Source organism: Alligator sinensis, unplaced genomic scaffold, assembly GCF_000455745.1.
Source record: "Alligator sinensis unplaced genomic scaffold, ASM45574v1 scaffold469_1, whole genome shotgun sequence".
Taxonomy (NCBI): domain Eukaryota; kingdom Metazoa; phylum Chordata; order Crocodylia; family Alligatoridae; genus Alligator; species Alligator sinensis.
The window spans coordinates 103,872-118,853 of record NW_005841934.1 but is presented as its reverse complement, the minus strand read 5'-3'; the positions used below and the strand labels follow the sequence as shown (position 1 = coordinate 118,853).

At 44.1% G+C, this 14,982-nt stretch overlaps 1 protein-coding gene across 1 annotated transcript in view; it reads right to left on the bottom strand.

Moving 5' to 3' along the window:
- Positions 1-14,733, bottom strand: part of MAGI1 (membrane associated guanylate kinase, WW and PDZ domain containing 1) — a 182,105-nt gene extending 167,372 nt beyond the window's left edge. The window contains exon 1 of the mRNA XM_025199022.1: positions 14,620-14,733. The gene's annotated coding sequence lies outside the window, so the exon portion shown is untranslated. The remainder of the gene's footprint in view (positions 1-14,619) is intronic.
- Positions 14,734-14,982: the final 249 nt, after the last annotated feature.

The following is a 14,982-nucleotide window of genomic DNA, read 5'->3' as shown; positions in this document are numbered from 1 at the left end:
TGGGCGCCTTGGGCAGGAGACAGGTGAAAGGGCTACTTTCCTCTTAGGAAGCTCCACTGCCTTCAGGCTGGATCCTTTGGAGGGGGCTGAAGTCTTTCTGGACTTGCAGTCAATCCCCCTCTCCCACCCATACAAACCCACCGAGTCTCAGCAGGGCTGTAAAGAAATAGTAGCCGATAACAGGGATGTGGGGGCTGCTTGGAGGATGCTCTCCAACCTAACCCGGCGCACTCTGCCTCTGCACCGGGGGCACGAAAGTGGCCTAGATTGGTAGCAGTAACCCACCATAGGACAATCGATGGCCGGCTGTGCAGTGTGAAATGAATCTGGACACGCATCCACCTCGCAGGCGGCTGGGCTTTTCTGTACCCCATAAAGATGAGTGAGTGAAGGGGAACAAAGACTAAAATTGCCCTTCCTCCGCTCCCGCTTCCTTGCCCGGTCACTGCCGACCTGTCCACTGATCTAAAGAAAAGGGACGTCAGGAAGGGCAAGTGCAGCAAGGGGAAGCCACTGGTATCACTGGCCATGCTTTACCTGTCCTCCGGGCAGAAGCAGCAAGCCAGGACAAAAATACAACGCGAGTCTGGCCTGGAATTGAAACCCCAGGAAGAAATATAAACCTTTCAATGTCTAACAATCTCCCTTCTGCATTAATCATTGGCTCGGTTGAGTCCAGCAAGCAAACATTCGATTCTCGCTGCAAGAGGCAGCGTGCTATAATATGAATAAGGAACAAAGCCTGCTTTTTCTGCACTGCTTATGGTGGCTCTCTCTGCCACGGGCAGGAACGGTCCCGACATTGAACAGGACACAGCGGAGGGGATCAATTGATAACCCTTTATTAAAATACAGGATGCAGGAATCATCTGCCTTTTTGTCCTAAGGATCTCAGGAATGAGGTTCCCTAACATGGCTGTTGGTTTCTGGTAGAGCGAAGAAAAATGTCTTAAATAGGGTATTTGGCTACTGCATAACAACAGGGGACCAGCAGGCAGCGAACAATCTTCGATTTAATAAAAGCATGGTAGGGCTTGTTTATTCCAGATCGCACGGCGCTCCAGCAATTCATTCACAATTGATGCATTTCCGAGCCGGGTTAAAACATGCCATTTTTAACTCTCAAGCCGCCAAATCTCAAGCCCCGGTCGACCCTGAAAAGCCTGACGACACCACGCACGACCGACCCAGCGTCCCCCTAGGACCTCCTGGTTCTACCATGTGCCTGTTTTGGGGGATATCCTGGAAAGAACGGGTGCGTCCTGGCCTCGCTGTCCCTTTAAGAAAGCATCTGGCCTCTTTCAGCTTTACCGGGTGGCTTGTCAGGGGCAGGCGCTCAAAAGAGGCGTTCAGCGGAGCAGCGTACAGCTGTCTCGATCACAGAGGCAAGCTCCTTTTTGCAAGAGGTTGGCACCATAATGCACCCCCCTCCCGCCCTCCGATAGCCAGCCCAAACGGAAACGGGCTCGCACTGGGTATGTGCAAGCTGGGCTGAAATGGCAGCGTGCATGCACTAATTCTTGAGGTTGCTCTCGTGCTGTTTTACTTTCTACAGGCAGTGATCTCCAAAGAGCAACTGCATTTACCACAACCGTGACTGCAGACATCCAAAGGTCCCCCTCCCCTTCCCCGCCGAGCTGTGGGCAGAACAATGCAGGAACGCACATTTATCAACACCTGCTGTATTGCATTAATATGCACAGGGCTGTATTGATGACTTTCCCCTTGAACACTAAGGCTGCATTGTTCTTCGCGATCCATCAGCACCTCACTTCCCCTCCCCCCCGGGCTCCAACAAGCCCCCTTTTGACATGCCCCCCGTTTTGGAAAGCCCAGACTGACGACCACATTTTGGAATGCACTTCATTAAAATGTAGCTGCCCCGTTCCAACCTGCAATGCGGAGGCAATACAAAGCGAGTGCCACGCTTCCCCCTGCATTTCGTTCAAAAGCCCCATTGTTCGGCAGGCATCTGGTCCTGATCTCAGCCTATTCGTGCCCATTGACCCCTCTTTTCAGAGCGCACCCGTTCACGAATGGGCCTCACGTAAAGCCTGCTTGATGAATTAAAAAGCAGCACTAGCCATCTGTCCTCCCAGGCTGGGCTAAGGTTGTGCAGCTACCACCCCCCCACCCCGGTCTCGCCAAGCCCCCTCTGTTTATACACATAACCCGAAGCTGATAAACCTCTGGCTTTGCTCAGTAAACACTGCCATAGCTCATCACACTTGCTGCTTTACATTCATTACGTTAGCATCTAGCGGGGGGAAAGGGAAAAAGAGAGCGAGCGAGAGAGAGAAATACAAGAGAACGGTCTCACTTGCCTGAGTCCTTCGGAATTCAAGCACAAATACAAGATTAATCCCTCCTTTGTGAGCTCTTGTCTTAAAGTCGTGGTATGTAATGATCCTCAGCGCTGCAGCAGAGGGGAATAAAAAATGCAGGGTTCATAAGCAGGGGGAGGACAGGGCTTACTTACATCAGGGTTTCTGCCACATGACAATAGGTTTGAGGGGGAAAGAATAAGCTGGCAGCAGCAGCTGACAGTGCAAAAGGGAAAAGGCAGAAGCCTGCCTTTTATATAATTGGTGACATTTCTAACACATGACAACAATTTCCATCTGTATTTAAGCTGGGAGTGTGAGAAAAGAGCATTACATCACGGCTCCTCTATTCCTAAAGGCGGTGGAATATATAGGCTAGTGGGATTAAAAGGCACCTGTGCATGCTGGAAAACTGAAATACTTGGAGATAGGTTTTTTCCCTCCCTCTTTTTTATTTCCCCGTTGCTTTCCACCGTGCGCCGCGGTTTGAGAGCACGCCCAGGGAAGTGTGAAATGGTACTGTCCTCTTTTTGTAAGGCACTAGAATGGGGAAATTATACGTATCTCTATCTATCTATCTATCTATCAGTGGGAGATGCAGCACTTCATTTTCAACAGGCATCCTGAGACAAAGTGCAGAGCATCTTTCTCTCGGCTTCCCGCAGCAGGTATCCCGAGGTCCTCGGGTTTCTCTTCCTGCCCTGACTTTCATCTCCCTCTTAAAAGCTGCAGGGAATTTCGACGAGAATATTAAGGAAAGAAAAAGGAAAATGAAAAGCCGAGCGTACGCCTGTGCCTGTTTAAAGATAAAGGTTATGAGAAGGGAGAGGAAGATATCTTGAGGATAGCAAGATACTGCTGTTTTGACTGCTTGGCAGCTAACAGGTGTCTGTCTTGGATGCTCTCCATGCATCTTGTGGACTCAGGTGCAATGCAAGCGCCCTAGCGGATCGCAGATTCGAAAGAAATAAAAATCTCCCACCAATGAACACGCAAGCTGTTTCACTGGGGGTGGTCTGCATGCATCTCCTGGGCTGCTGTCTGCTAACGTTTTCCGGGACAGGCGAGGAGTTAAGGCCCTGCAGAAGCAGCGTGATGCATCTCCACAAGGGAGCCCACAGCTCTCAAGCAATCCCATTGGGCAAGCCCAGCATTACATCACGGGGATGGGATTTAGGCACTTCAGTGATGAGCGCTCAGCCAATCGCAAATCTCTTTGGAGGAAGAGCCGATAAGCTGTTAGGACTTCATGGGTGGGGCTGGGTCGAGGAACGCAGGAAGGTGGAGGTGAGATGGGAAGATATTTGCTTCCCTCCGTACAAAAAAACCCCTCTTGCTGACAACTGCATGCCTGGCTTGCGGCCACTCTTCTGCTGCAGGAACGCACCTTGCCGTAAAGGTGAAAGTCAATGCAAAAGACAACCCCACTCGTGCCGTAAAGCTAAGAGCATACAACGTGAAAGTCAACGTGCAAGACAACCACACTTGTACCGTAAAGCTAAGAGCATACAACGTGAAAGTCAACGTGCAAGACAACCTCGCTTGCACCTGGCGTTTGCTGTTCAAAACGGACCTCGCTAAACGTTTTAACCTGTGCATGCAAAACCCTGCGGGTTGACAACACGTGCATGCAAGAAAGTTTGAAATCTTACCTCGCCGTTCCTCCACGCAACAGCGAACAGAGATGTCAACGCACTAAATTGGACTGTACACTGCAGATGTACATATATGCTGACACCAAACTACACTTGAACTATTGGTTTAGGTAGAACAAGTATCATGAAGAGGAATAAAGAGCCTTATATTCAACTTGAGAGAGACACACAAAGGGGAAAAGAGAGAGAGAGAGAGGAAAAAAAAAGAGGGAGAGATGCTTGATTACAAACATCTCCTGCAGTCTCTTTTTACTTTTATAAGAACATAAAAATAATTCAGGCTAACGAAAAGACCATCTGGATCAGGTTCCTGACCTTTTGTGGTCTTCTTGTTAAAGGGTTTGAGAGAGGGCGAAGTCTTCCTTAAGATTCATCTATCCTTCTTGCAACAATAGCTTTAACTGAGTGGGTGAGACTGCCCCGAGTTATACCTCTGGTCAGCCAGCAGTTTTTCTGGAAACCTGAAATCTCGTGATTCAGAATACAAAATATAAGAAATGCAAAGACTGGAAAAGAAAAAGAAAAACTGCCTCTTATTTCCTGTGCACAATAAGAGAGCCAACGTGCGAGCTGCATTAAAGCCATATGATGTTTCAGTGAGGCAGCACCAACACAGAGAGGGAAAAAAGGGCTTTTCAGAAAAGAAAGAAATGGAGCGTTTTACTTTATATTTATGCACAGATGCAGCTGCCCAATCATCTATGAAAACTCTTTCATATGATTTAAGAAAAAAAAAAGAGAGAGCCCCTAACAATAAAATGACTTTTTTTTTTTAATCAGAGGTTTAAAGGCTTTTTTTTCCCCTTGACAAAGAAAAGACCCAGAAAGAAACAAATTCAATGAAAACTTCGGTTTCCCTACCATAAAAAGCCCCGCAAGCTCCGAGGCAATCAGTTTCTCCGAGCTTGTGTGGTCTCCAGCAAAACCTGGAGAAGGCATTTATTTAAGTTTATACAGGCCTTTGTGTTTTCATTGCTAGCCTTTAAAATGCAATGTTGAAAGCTTTACATTTTAATTCCGCCTTGCTTTTCTACGTGCGCATTGTCTGACGATTTATTCTACCGAATGTAGGCTGCCGGTAGAAGAAAAGAAAAGAAGTTCAGACTCAATCCAATATGGTTCAAGGAAGTCAACCTCATGCAATCAGGATTTTTTTTTTTATATATATGCACTTACAGTTCCCATCGCTCCACTTTACTGTTATTTTCAGCCTCAAATGTAAATAATCTTTCTTGCCCTTGCTAACAATGGCAGAAATACTTAACAGAGAAGGCGTTTTAAAGCCCTCAAAATAACAAGCGTCTAAACAAATTTACAGCAACAGGAAAGTAGCTGTTTTGTCATTTCCCAGCAAATTCTATACCTTTTCTTCTGCGGAAAGTCAAAGGTGAGCTGTAAATCATTTCAATATGTGGAAAAGGATCTTGTCCTTACCGTAACCCCAACTTCTCACCATGAAATGAGAGCATCCTGAGAGGAGATTTTTACAGCTGGGGTTTAACTCGCACAGCTGCACGAGTGTGAGATGCAGCACCCTTGTAGGTAGGAACAAACTTCTTCGGCAGACCTCTTAGTCTTTCATCAGTGCATTTTGGAAACAATTCGCTCACCATGTGGGACCAGCAAATGGGGAACAAACTGTGAATTCAAATAACTGTAAACTCAGCAAGATGTGGAAATAAAACACAGATGGTGCACTTTAGATTGAGGGTCAGTGTCTTAACATTACTTTCCACTTTTGCATTCTGGCGGTGATGTATACCACCCTCCTCCTTGGGGCAGGCCGCAAATGAAAGCACGACTCACGAAGGAAAACACACAGGCGAGCAATATCTCAAAGCCAGTCTCCACGCCGGTCAGAAACGGCTACGGTGACTTGAAGCCACTGCTCGTGGCTTGTGCCACTTGAGCTTTAACAGTGTTTTCTATGTGGAGGGACACAGCTGGGGGGGGAAATTAAAAGGGGTTTAATTTTCAAGTTCAACACTTGCATGTTAAGGGGCTTAAAAAAGTGTTACCGTCTGCTGCTATTCTAGCCCATCGAGCTATGCCCAGCAACCGTCTTCTCATTACGTGAAATTCCCTGGGATCCTTCCTACATGATTTTAATCCCCGAGATGAGTTCCCCCAGCCTTCCAGCTCTGGTACCCACTGGACAACTATCCCCAAGAAGCATACTGAGTCTCTTCTGTTACCAGTCATTGCAAACCTCTCTCAAATGGCACGTTGTACTCACATGAACGCACCTGGACCAGCTACAGACACGGCACTTACATCAGTATAAGTGATCAGAAACTGGTCTGCACCCAGAACAGAAATTCGGCGCACAAAACCACGAGAAAACAGCAGTTTGGTTCACATAGACTGGTTTAAAAATGGCAGAACCTAAGATTTGCCCACCCCCACCAAAAGGCGAATGTGTGTTTTGTTCGCCACCAATTCAAACTACGCCACGTATAGAAAACCATGCAACTTATAGTGGGCTTCTTGAAGGTCTGTACCTAGCCCTGATGAATTGCTGGCTAAAGCTGTCACCGTTACACCAGAGGACTTCATAATGATTTCTCTCTATGAAGTGCTACCTGAAAGCTTTTTAAAGAAGGGCGCGATTCTTGTAAGAACTAGTTCATTCAGAGGAAGAACAAAATATAAGCCTGGATTAAGCGGTGGGAGATTTGTAACAGCAAATCTACAGGAGTGCAGACTGCTAAAGAGGCGCAGGATGGCACACGGGGACGGTAAGGTGACTGTCACCTTCAAACTGTGTTGGAGGCTGTTTATCAGATCCGAGTTAATGAGGGAGAAATCTCATCGTTCTAAAATATTAAAAGTTAACCATTAATGGTAGCATCAATGCTATTTAAGGCTGGGAAATTACTGAACGTCTCTCCAAGTAATTCTCTCGTGTGGTTAGTTACACGGTAGAAGATCTCATCTCATCAGCAATTTTTTTCTCCAAAATATTAAGCATTTTGGAAGCAGGATAGTAGGAGGCTAATAATACAAATATGCTATAGTAATGCTAATTTTTTTTATTCATTATAGAAATAAAAGGCAAATACAGCCAGATATGGACAAACATCACAGGACTCTTCTGCTCCCTAGAGACCCCAGACTTCAATCTTGTCTTCATCCTTCAGCATCCTTCTGCCTCTCCCCTTGATGGTCTTGCTAGTAGCATGGTCTACTGTGAGTCACGTGGTACTTGGCATTTTTTCCCCCAAACCTGCCTGCTCAAATCAAGGGAATCTCAATTTTTAAAGTGTACTGATCTTATGTGCAGGAAAAACATTGGAGCAAGTGCATGCTAAAGGCTCAGAAACCAGAAGGCAAATAAAGAGAACCCAACTCCATCCTATTCTACATAGGCAAGAGGCCAGGATTTGTGTGGGTGGCATCTTTTATTGGACCACCTTCATGGATGGGATAGATTTAGATATGCTTTTGAGTGCATTGCATTCTTCATTCAGTAGACTCTGCAAGATGCAAAATACTCCCCATCAAACTGGTTTGAACACATCCCTTCGTAATGACGGGTGGGATAGCCGAATTTTACATTCTCTGCTAGGAAAGAAGGGACTTCAGCATATGTGAATCGTGGGCAGACATTGTGTAAAATAAAATTATAATATAAAATAATAATTATAATCGGAGTAAAGAGTTAAAAGTGCAGGTGAGCTTTATGTTGAAGCCTCCTGAGCTCCCAGACTCACCTACTGTTTCCTCCACCTTTTGCTCCCTGCAGATACAGTGGGACTGCCCCAAAAGCCCCAAGGATGGATCTGCAAGATTTCAGTATCCACCTGATTATTCAATGATAAACGTCTCATTTTCAAGATACATTAGACCTTCTAAGAGCCATTTATTATACATTCCCACTTAAATAATAATTTTCGCAATCCTCAGTGAAACAGATGTGCTCCCTCTTAAATCACTAATTAAGTGCAGCCTGGGACATTACAAAGCCTTTTAAAAGGATATCAGGGAACCAGCGTCCCCCTTAAACAAATCTACTCTGGCAATGACCCAGAAATCTCAGCTTCATAACTCAAGGCCCTAATTGTTCAGGAGGACATTATATAAAAAGGAATATATCCAGAGTGCTAGTACTCCAGGGAGATTTATTTCCCTTTCTGTGGGGGTAGAGCTGGAAATATTTGCTATAATTCAGGGGGTTTTTTTCTCCTGTATCTACTGATTATAATCAATGAAAATCAATATGTGAAGATTACCATTAGTAACACAGGGCAAATTCTACTCAATAAAGCTGTAAGTTTTGAAGAGTCATTATGGTAGCTATAAAGAAGTCAAAACTTTTTGATGGAGGGCATTAAGCAACTGGGGTGTTTTGGCTGTTGTGGAAGACATACCTGGGATGCCAGAAGAAAAAAAACACAGGTATCTGGGTCCTTAAAACTAAACGGTGGTTACGTGAGCTTTGAGCCAATGGCTCCAATCAATGTTGTGCTCAGATGTTCATCTCTATACTTCGCGGGAAAACAGTGCTTTTACTTCTTCAGTGGTTTAAAGCATGGAATAGAGTAACCATATGGGACTACCAATCTTGACAGGTGACGTGCAACCTCATCTGCCATCAGGTTTTGAAGCAAACCCACAGATCTCCCTGCATCTCAGATCTGGAGGAATCTATAGGTTCAGAGCCTGAACACCATCTCAGCCATCTCACACGTTCACAGCCTTAAAATCCTTTAACACGTCAAAGATATACCAAGGATTGCTTAAATACCCATGGCAAAAGCCTTTCTGAGGTACAAAGCAACCAGCTGTATTTGCAGCACCCACAATTAAAAGGCAAAATGAAGTACACTGCTGATTAAAAAAGAAAACCAAGCATATAATCCCTTCCCACACTTCTTGCACAGCCTGGGCTTGGGAGAGCCCATAAGACTGAGCTACTTCTCTTTTGTACTATTCTCTTGTGCCTCATGCAATTTTAAATGGGCATATACTGAAATCAAAAAAGCTACTCCTAAATAAGCCAGCAACCAGATGGAGCAATATTTGCCATCATAAAAGCTTTTACTTCCAAACCGAAAGAATACCCAACAGTTCCACTGTTATAAAAGCATACTATGGATCTAAAAGGATAGGCCAGATGGACAAAAAATGTCTGAAGCCTTTCAGATTAAAGAGGAATGATGCTTATGGAAAGAAACTAAGCTACAGAAATCTTGTTCAATATTGGGCATCCTTACTTCCTAGGAAAAACGGTCTCTCCTTTCTCATGAAGCAGAAAACATCCAAGGTTTAGTTAGCATCTGAAATAATATTCTCCCTGCAAACTTCAGATGACTGTAGGATGGTTTAGGCACCAGCAACACATTGCTCACTGATATACACTGGCTGAAGAATAGGTATTCTTCAATCTATTTACTGCGCAATGAATATAAAAAAAAAACCCTCATTTTAATTTATGCAGGCTGAGCCCTCATGTTCAATGCGACTGAAAGCGTGCGCCGAAAATATGTTAAATAACACTCCAGAATTAGAAGAGTCCCAGGAGGATGCAGTGTGATGAAGCTGATCTCTACAGGCATTCACAGGAGATAAGGCTACTGTGAACATTTCAACTTTTTTTCATAAACTAGGACGGATCATGAAAAATAATTAATTACCTTCGCTGTGGTAGAGAAAGGCCTGTCTCTGGTTTGCTTTCTGCACCTTTTTCTTGTTAAGAAACTGGGATTCCACATGTATCGTGGGGAATGGCCCAAAAGGCACAGGGATAATAAGGAACGTGGCACTTCTGGAAGGCTTTTGAGAATGTGTTTGTACAAGCCCATGATTTATTGCCTATGAAGGAAAGTAGCTCAGCTAACCTGTCAGCCATTCTGTTTCTCTCTAAGGAAAATTAGCAACTAAAAATAAGGCAGAATTTGGGATGCATGGGGCAGGTCTGCATGTGCCAAATGCTGGCAACAAGGCAACGGCGCCACTGCCGAGAGGTGCAGAGCATGCATGCACAGCACGGTACTCAGGCTTCCTGTCTTGGGTGTGCTTATGGCTGGCCTACAGATGCACTATTGCCTCATTGCCGGCATTTGGCAGGCCTGGACAGAGCACCCATCTCAGCGACGTTCCTACGCTCATCATGCAGGAAGCACAGACATATGCTAAGTACGCAACCTAAATGCTTCTACGCATATTATGAAGACCATTCAGCTTTACGACTGATGCCCTGCCAACGACAGCAATTCTTCATTAAAAAAAAAAAAAAAAGATTCATAGATATTAGGGCTGGAAGGGACCTCGAAGATCATCAAGTCCAGCCCCAACGAGACTGAGCATTCCTGAATCCAACAGCAGTGTCTTCAAGGTGCTTTTCTGACAGCTCATTTCAACATGCCAGATGTCTTAGGAGCAACACGGCTGAATCTGGAGCAAACAGAACTGAAGCATTTCCCCACCTAGACTGAAACACCAGACCGATGGGCTGCAGGCCTGGTGGTCTGGTGGCAAATAACCCGACCCATCCAGCCTTACCCACTCTTCAGCAGAAAACGCCAGTGGTACTCAAGTATGCAGTGCTCTGTTTCACGATGGGAGCAAACCTCTACAGAACATCTCAAGATCATTTTGCAATCTAGTTTGCAACCTAGACTTATACAGGTTCATAAATACCATGAACAGATGCGAGTACGCACCTTTGCAAAAGTTTAACTAATATTATTAAATAAGAGTGTCCAACCACCACCGACTCATTTACGTCAATCACCTATGGACGTATGCAGACCCCTACTTTTTCCTCCTCCTTTTAAACCAGAACATTTCCTTTTACCCTTGTGCCAGAAAATCTCCCAGGAGTCTTCATTCTTAAGCGTCCCACAAAAATTAATGAGAGCTTGAAAGAACCACTGCCCAGATATAGCACCATTTTTCCAAGACATCCTTAGGGTCCATCCAATACGTGCACTGATCCACTGATTTCCATCATGCTCTGTGGCCCCTCCAAGGTCAACTGCAGAAATTGGAGCTCTGGGATTGAAAACACGAGCGCTGAAAATTTGAACTCTGTGAGGTCAAGAGGATGGACAGAGGAAATGTTAAGGTAATATAAACCAGCCAATTAGCCCTCAGTTCACCCCAGCACAAATTCAAGGAATCCACTGGGGTTTAAAGAAGCCATTAAGGAAAATTTAGCTTTGCAGGGGGAGGTGCTCAGTGTAAGACCCTGCTCGAAGAAAGGCAGCCTGACGTCCCAGGATGTCATGGCACCTACACAACCAGACAGATCCTTTATTTTTTTTCGTGTGGCTCCCCCTTTTTAAAGGCTGTAACCAATCAGAGACGGAATGAGTGTCGTGATAGCACATGCAGAATTTGCATGAATTGGGAGGTAAATAACTGACGACCCGTTCCGCTATTCACTCTTTGCACGGTATTCATGTCTTTGGCGTGTTGTGCAGGCTAATAAGAAAAACAATAAAGAGGTTGAGTCCAGCGGCCAGGACCCCCTACCATAGGTCTCACTGCTCAGAGGACTCCCAAGACATGCAAGAACCTGAAGGGAAGAGTGGCAACGCAAAGCAATGGACCTAGGAAAGAAGTAACAAGCAAAGCCTTTCTGGGAGCAACACCATCTTTCTGATCCTTCTTAGCAGAAGGCAACTTGTAGTTCAACTAACCCGTGGCAAAATCCTAGAGATGGGGAAGGCAGCTTGCTGCTTTCCTACAAGTCAGCGGTCAAGTTAAAGACAACGAGAGGCCCCACCTTTACCTCGTTTTGCTAATCTGCATAAAAAACAACCCCTCCTCCCCCCATTCCTTCACTCAATCAAGCTATAGAGATGTTCCCTTCTTCCACCTTGGCTAGCTCCTCATGAAAACCTCTCCGTTTGTATTTTACAGAAGGATCAAAAAGGCTTGGGTGCAGTTTTGTGGTACGCAAGCCACCTATTTTTGCTCTAAAGCAAAACTTGCAGCCTGAAGCATGCCAACCTCAGTTGAGGCAGGTGGATTGCTCTCATTTTTGTATCAAACTCTTTGGATTCATGTGAAAGAACCGGTTTCTACCCTGCGTCTCTGCTGCACCTTAATTAATTGTCACTCGTGTCGTCCTTGCGTTTCGGTGCAATAACAAGCAGCTGGCAGTTCGGGCATGCTCAGTCTGAGTGACCTTGTGCTCTCGTAGTGTGTTTACCACATAATCAGCAGGGAATTCCATTTTCAAAATACAAGACTTCCTAATCCATCAGCACCAGAGATTGGCCCAGAGCTCTGGATTTACTAGTCACATGTACCGAGGAATAAAAATATAAGAGTATGCAGCTAGATTAATCTCTGGGACTGAAAAACCGTTCCAAGCCACCATGTGTACAGTAGCTGCATTCAAATTTGCCATGTACATACTGACATCATGCCCCAGAACTATGGCTGCTCCCTTTTCTACCGTATTTAGAGGCAAAATTAAATGCTGTCTATTTCGAGACAAATTTGTCTATATAGAGGCAAAATTAAATGCTATTTATAATTAACCAGAGGACAGAACTATGTGATAGGTAACTCCACTTTCCAGGTTTTTCTATTTGTTTCATAAAAGGAAAGCAAGTACAGATATTTTTTATTAATGCAAGCACAAAATGCATCTTTTCCTGTTGTTTTTAAAAGGCAGAAGTCTATTCCCCCCCGCCCCCCAATTCTAAAACAAGGCTTTGGGTAAGTCCAAGCAGTTTAGCTCACAGTCAAGTTCAATAAATCAGAGAAAAGAATCAATGGAAAGCATTACAAAATGTAACCTTGGCAACACAGAAAATGCTTCAAAAGAACTTATGCTCATTTGCTTTATTTGCCGTTTCTGAAATTGGACTGTAAGGGGGGGGGGGTGGGGAATACACGGGCAGATGGATATTAGCATCAGGACTCTGCAGCTAAGCCTAAAATTGCATTCATGCTCTTGGAATGCATCTTGTTCAGTAGCCCTTTAAGAAATTGCAGCCAGGCAAGTTAGAACCCTAAAGACTAATTTCAAGGTGACAAGATTGAAAATGGAAATGTTCAATAATAATATAAAAAAAAAAAAATCTGCGTTTACTCTTCATACCCATACACGGTATTTTAAAGTACTTTAGTCCATGCTTTCCCACTGACAAAATAAGACTAGTGCAATGAGGTTGTCATTTGAGAAGAGTCACTACACAGATGTTCTATATGCAATGGTTTAGAAAAGACCAATCTATCTCCGCTACCATTACATGGTGCTTGCTGGCAAGTGTTGATTTTTTAATGGCAACCCCCCTCACTTCTCTGTCAGGATAAATCAGCTCTTGCTTGCATAAAGAAGGAAAAAATCTAAAATGTTTGGTAGAAATGTTCTAAAATCTGGATGTCTGCTCAAGTTTTATTCACACCGTCTTGGAAAAAATACCATTACTCGCAATACACACTGAAAATATTCAAGTCAACTCGATGCATTTGTCTGGTAACATAGCCCCCTGAAGGAAGCTGGGAAGTGCCAAACCGAGGCATATGAACAAGAAATATTTGGCAAACTTTACATACCCTCTACAAAGGCTAGGCCCAGTCTGCATTTGGGACAAAGACTCCGTTAATTTATTATAGGCGTCTATACACCTTCAATATTTCAGTTTTCAGTGAGGAGTTTTCTAGAATTCTCATGTTTCTTATTCTGGTTGACTTTTTTTTGCATTCAAAAGTTTGTTCCTACTGTGTATTTTCTACTTGAATTAAGGATGATGTTCCGCTAGTGAGAGTGTTCAGTTTCCATGGTAACAAGCTGTGATGTCATAAAAAGGGTTGCAATTTCACAATTTGATCACCATCGTGAAAAAAGTCCATCTGAAGAAAGAAAGGGCCTGCTCTTCTTCAAAGGCTGTAATCACTAACACAACAATGAAGGAAAAACCACAGACCATACATGACAACTACACAGCACGCTTCCTAAATCAAATGTTTATTCAATTCTAGATGCAGCGTCAACCACCGCTGGTAAATGACAAGTAGCTACTAACTTCGATATGTGCCTAATATCCGATTGCTCCCAAGTAAAACCAACAGATCAGCAGCCAAGAACAAAGTGGTTTCAATGTCGGCATCAATCACGTTCCTTCCCTCCCATTCAAGACAGCCATGACTGCCCTCTGGTTCTTTCCACGATAATCCATTCCAGAGTAATCCATCCACTATGCTCCTTATCTCAGTCAATCCATAGGCTTTTTACCATGAGGAATCAAGTACTCCCTGGGCACATCTATATGTGCGCTTTAATGAGCGTTTGCCTACTTTAATCCGCATTAAAGTGTCACTAAAAACATACTGTTTAGTTAATGTGCATTAAAATAGGCTAATGCGTCACTTTAAAATTGTGCTCTTTGGTTAAGGCACATTAAGACAGGCTAATGCACGTTTTCCTAGTACTTCAAAATGGAGGTGTCAGATTTAATGCACATTAACTAAAGCATCTTAATGCACATGTAGACATGCACCCTGTCTACCTAAGCACCATGCGCATCTTTTTCTCCACTGTCCCTAGAGGCAAGAACCCCGTTGTTGTAAATCATGGTTCCCACATAGTATTGCACATCATCACTTAAAAGACTACCTCTAAAGGTATTTAATGTTTTTACAAAAAATTCCCCAGGTGAATTGTTTTTATTACTTACAAGGCACAGCATGGCGATAAAGGTTATCTCTAATGGTCTGCTGCAGCTCGTGGTCTGGAGATCCTTTCTGGAACCTCTGGTTGAGATAATGCCTCAGATCTTTGTTCAGTCTACTTCCTGCAACGAAAGCACAGGGTGGTTGGTTTGTTTTTTAAATGGAAGAGGATTAATATTACCAGCTTAGGCAAATGTTAGACTTCTATTCATATCCCCTTAAATTATGGCATTCTGACTTTATGAGCAGAGGCTCATCTTCCTCTACACATGGCTAATTACCAAAAATAACTCGCTGTAAACAAGAGGTCTCTCTTGTCTCATAACCCATCTCTCTTCCTGCTGGTGTTAAAACAGATCATAATTCCC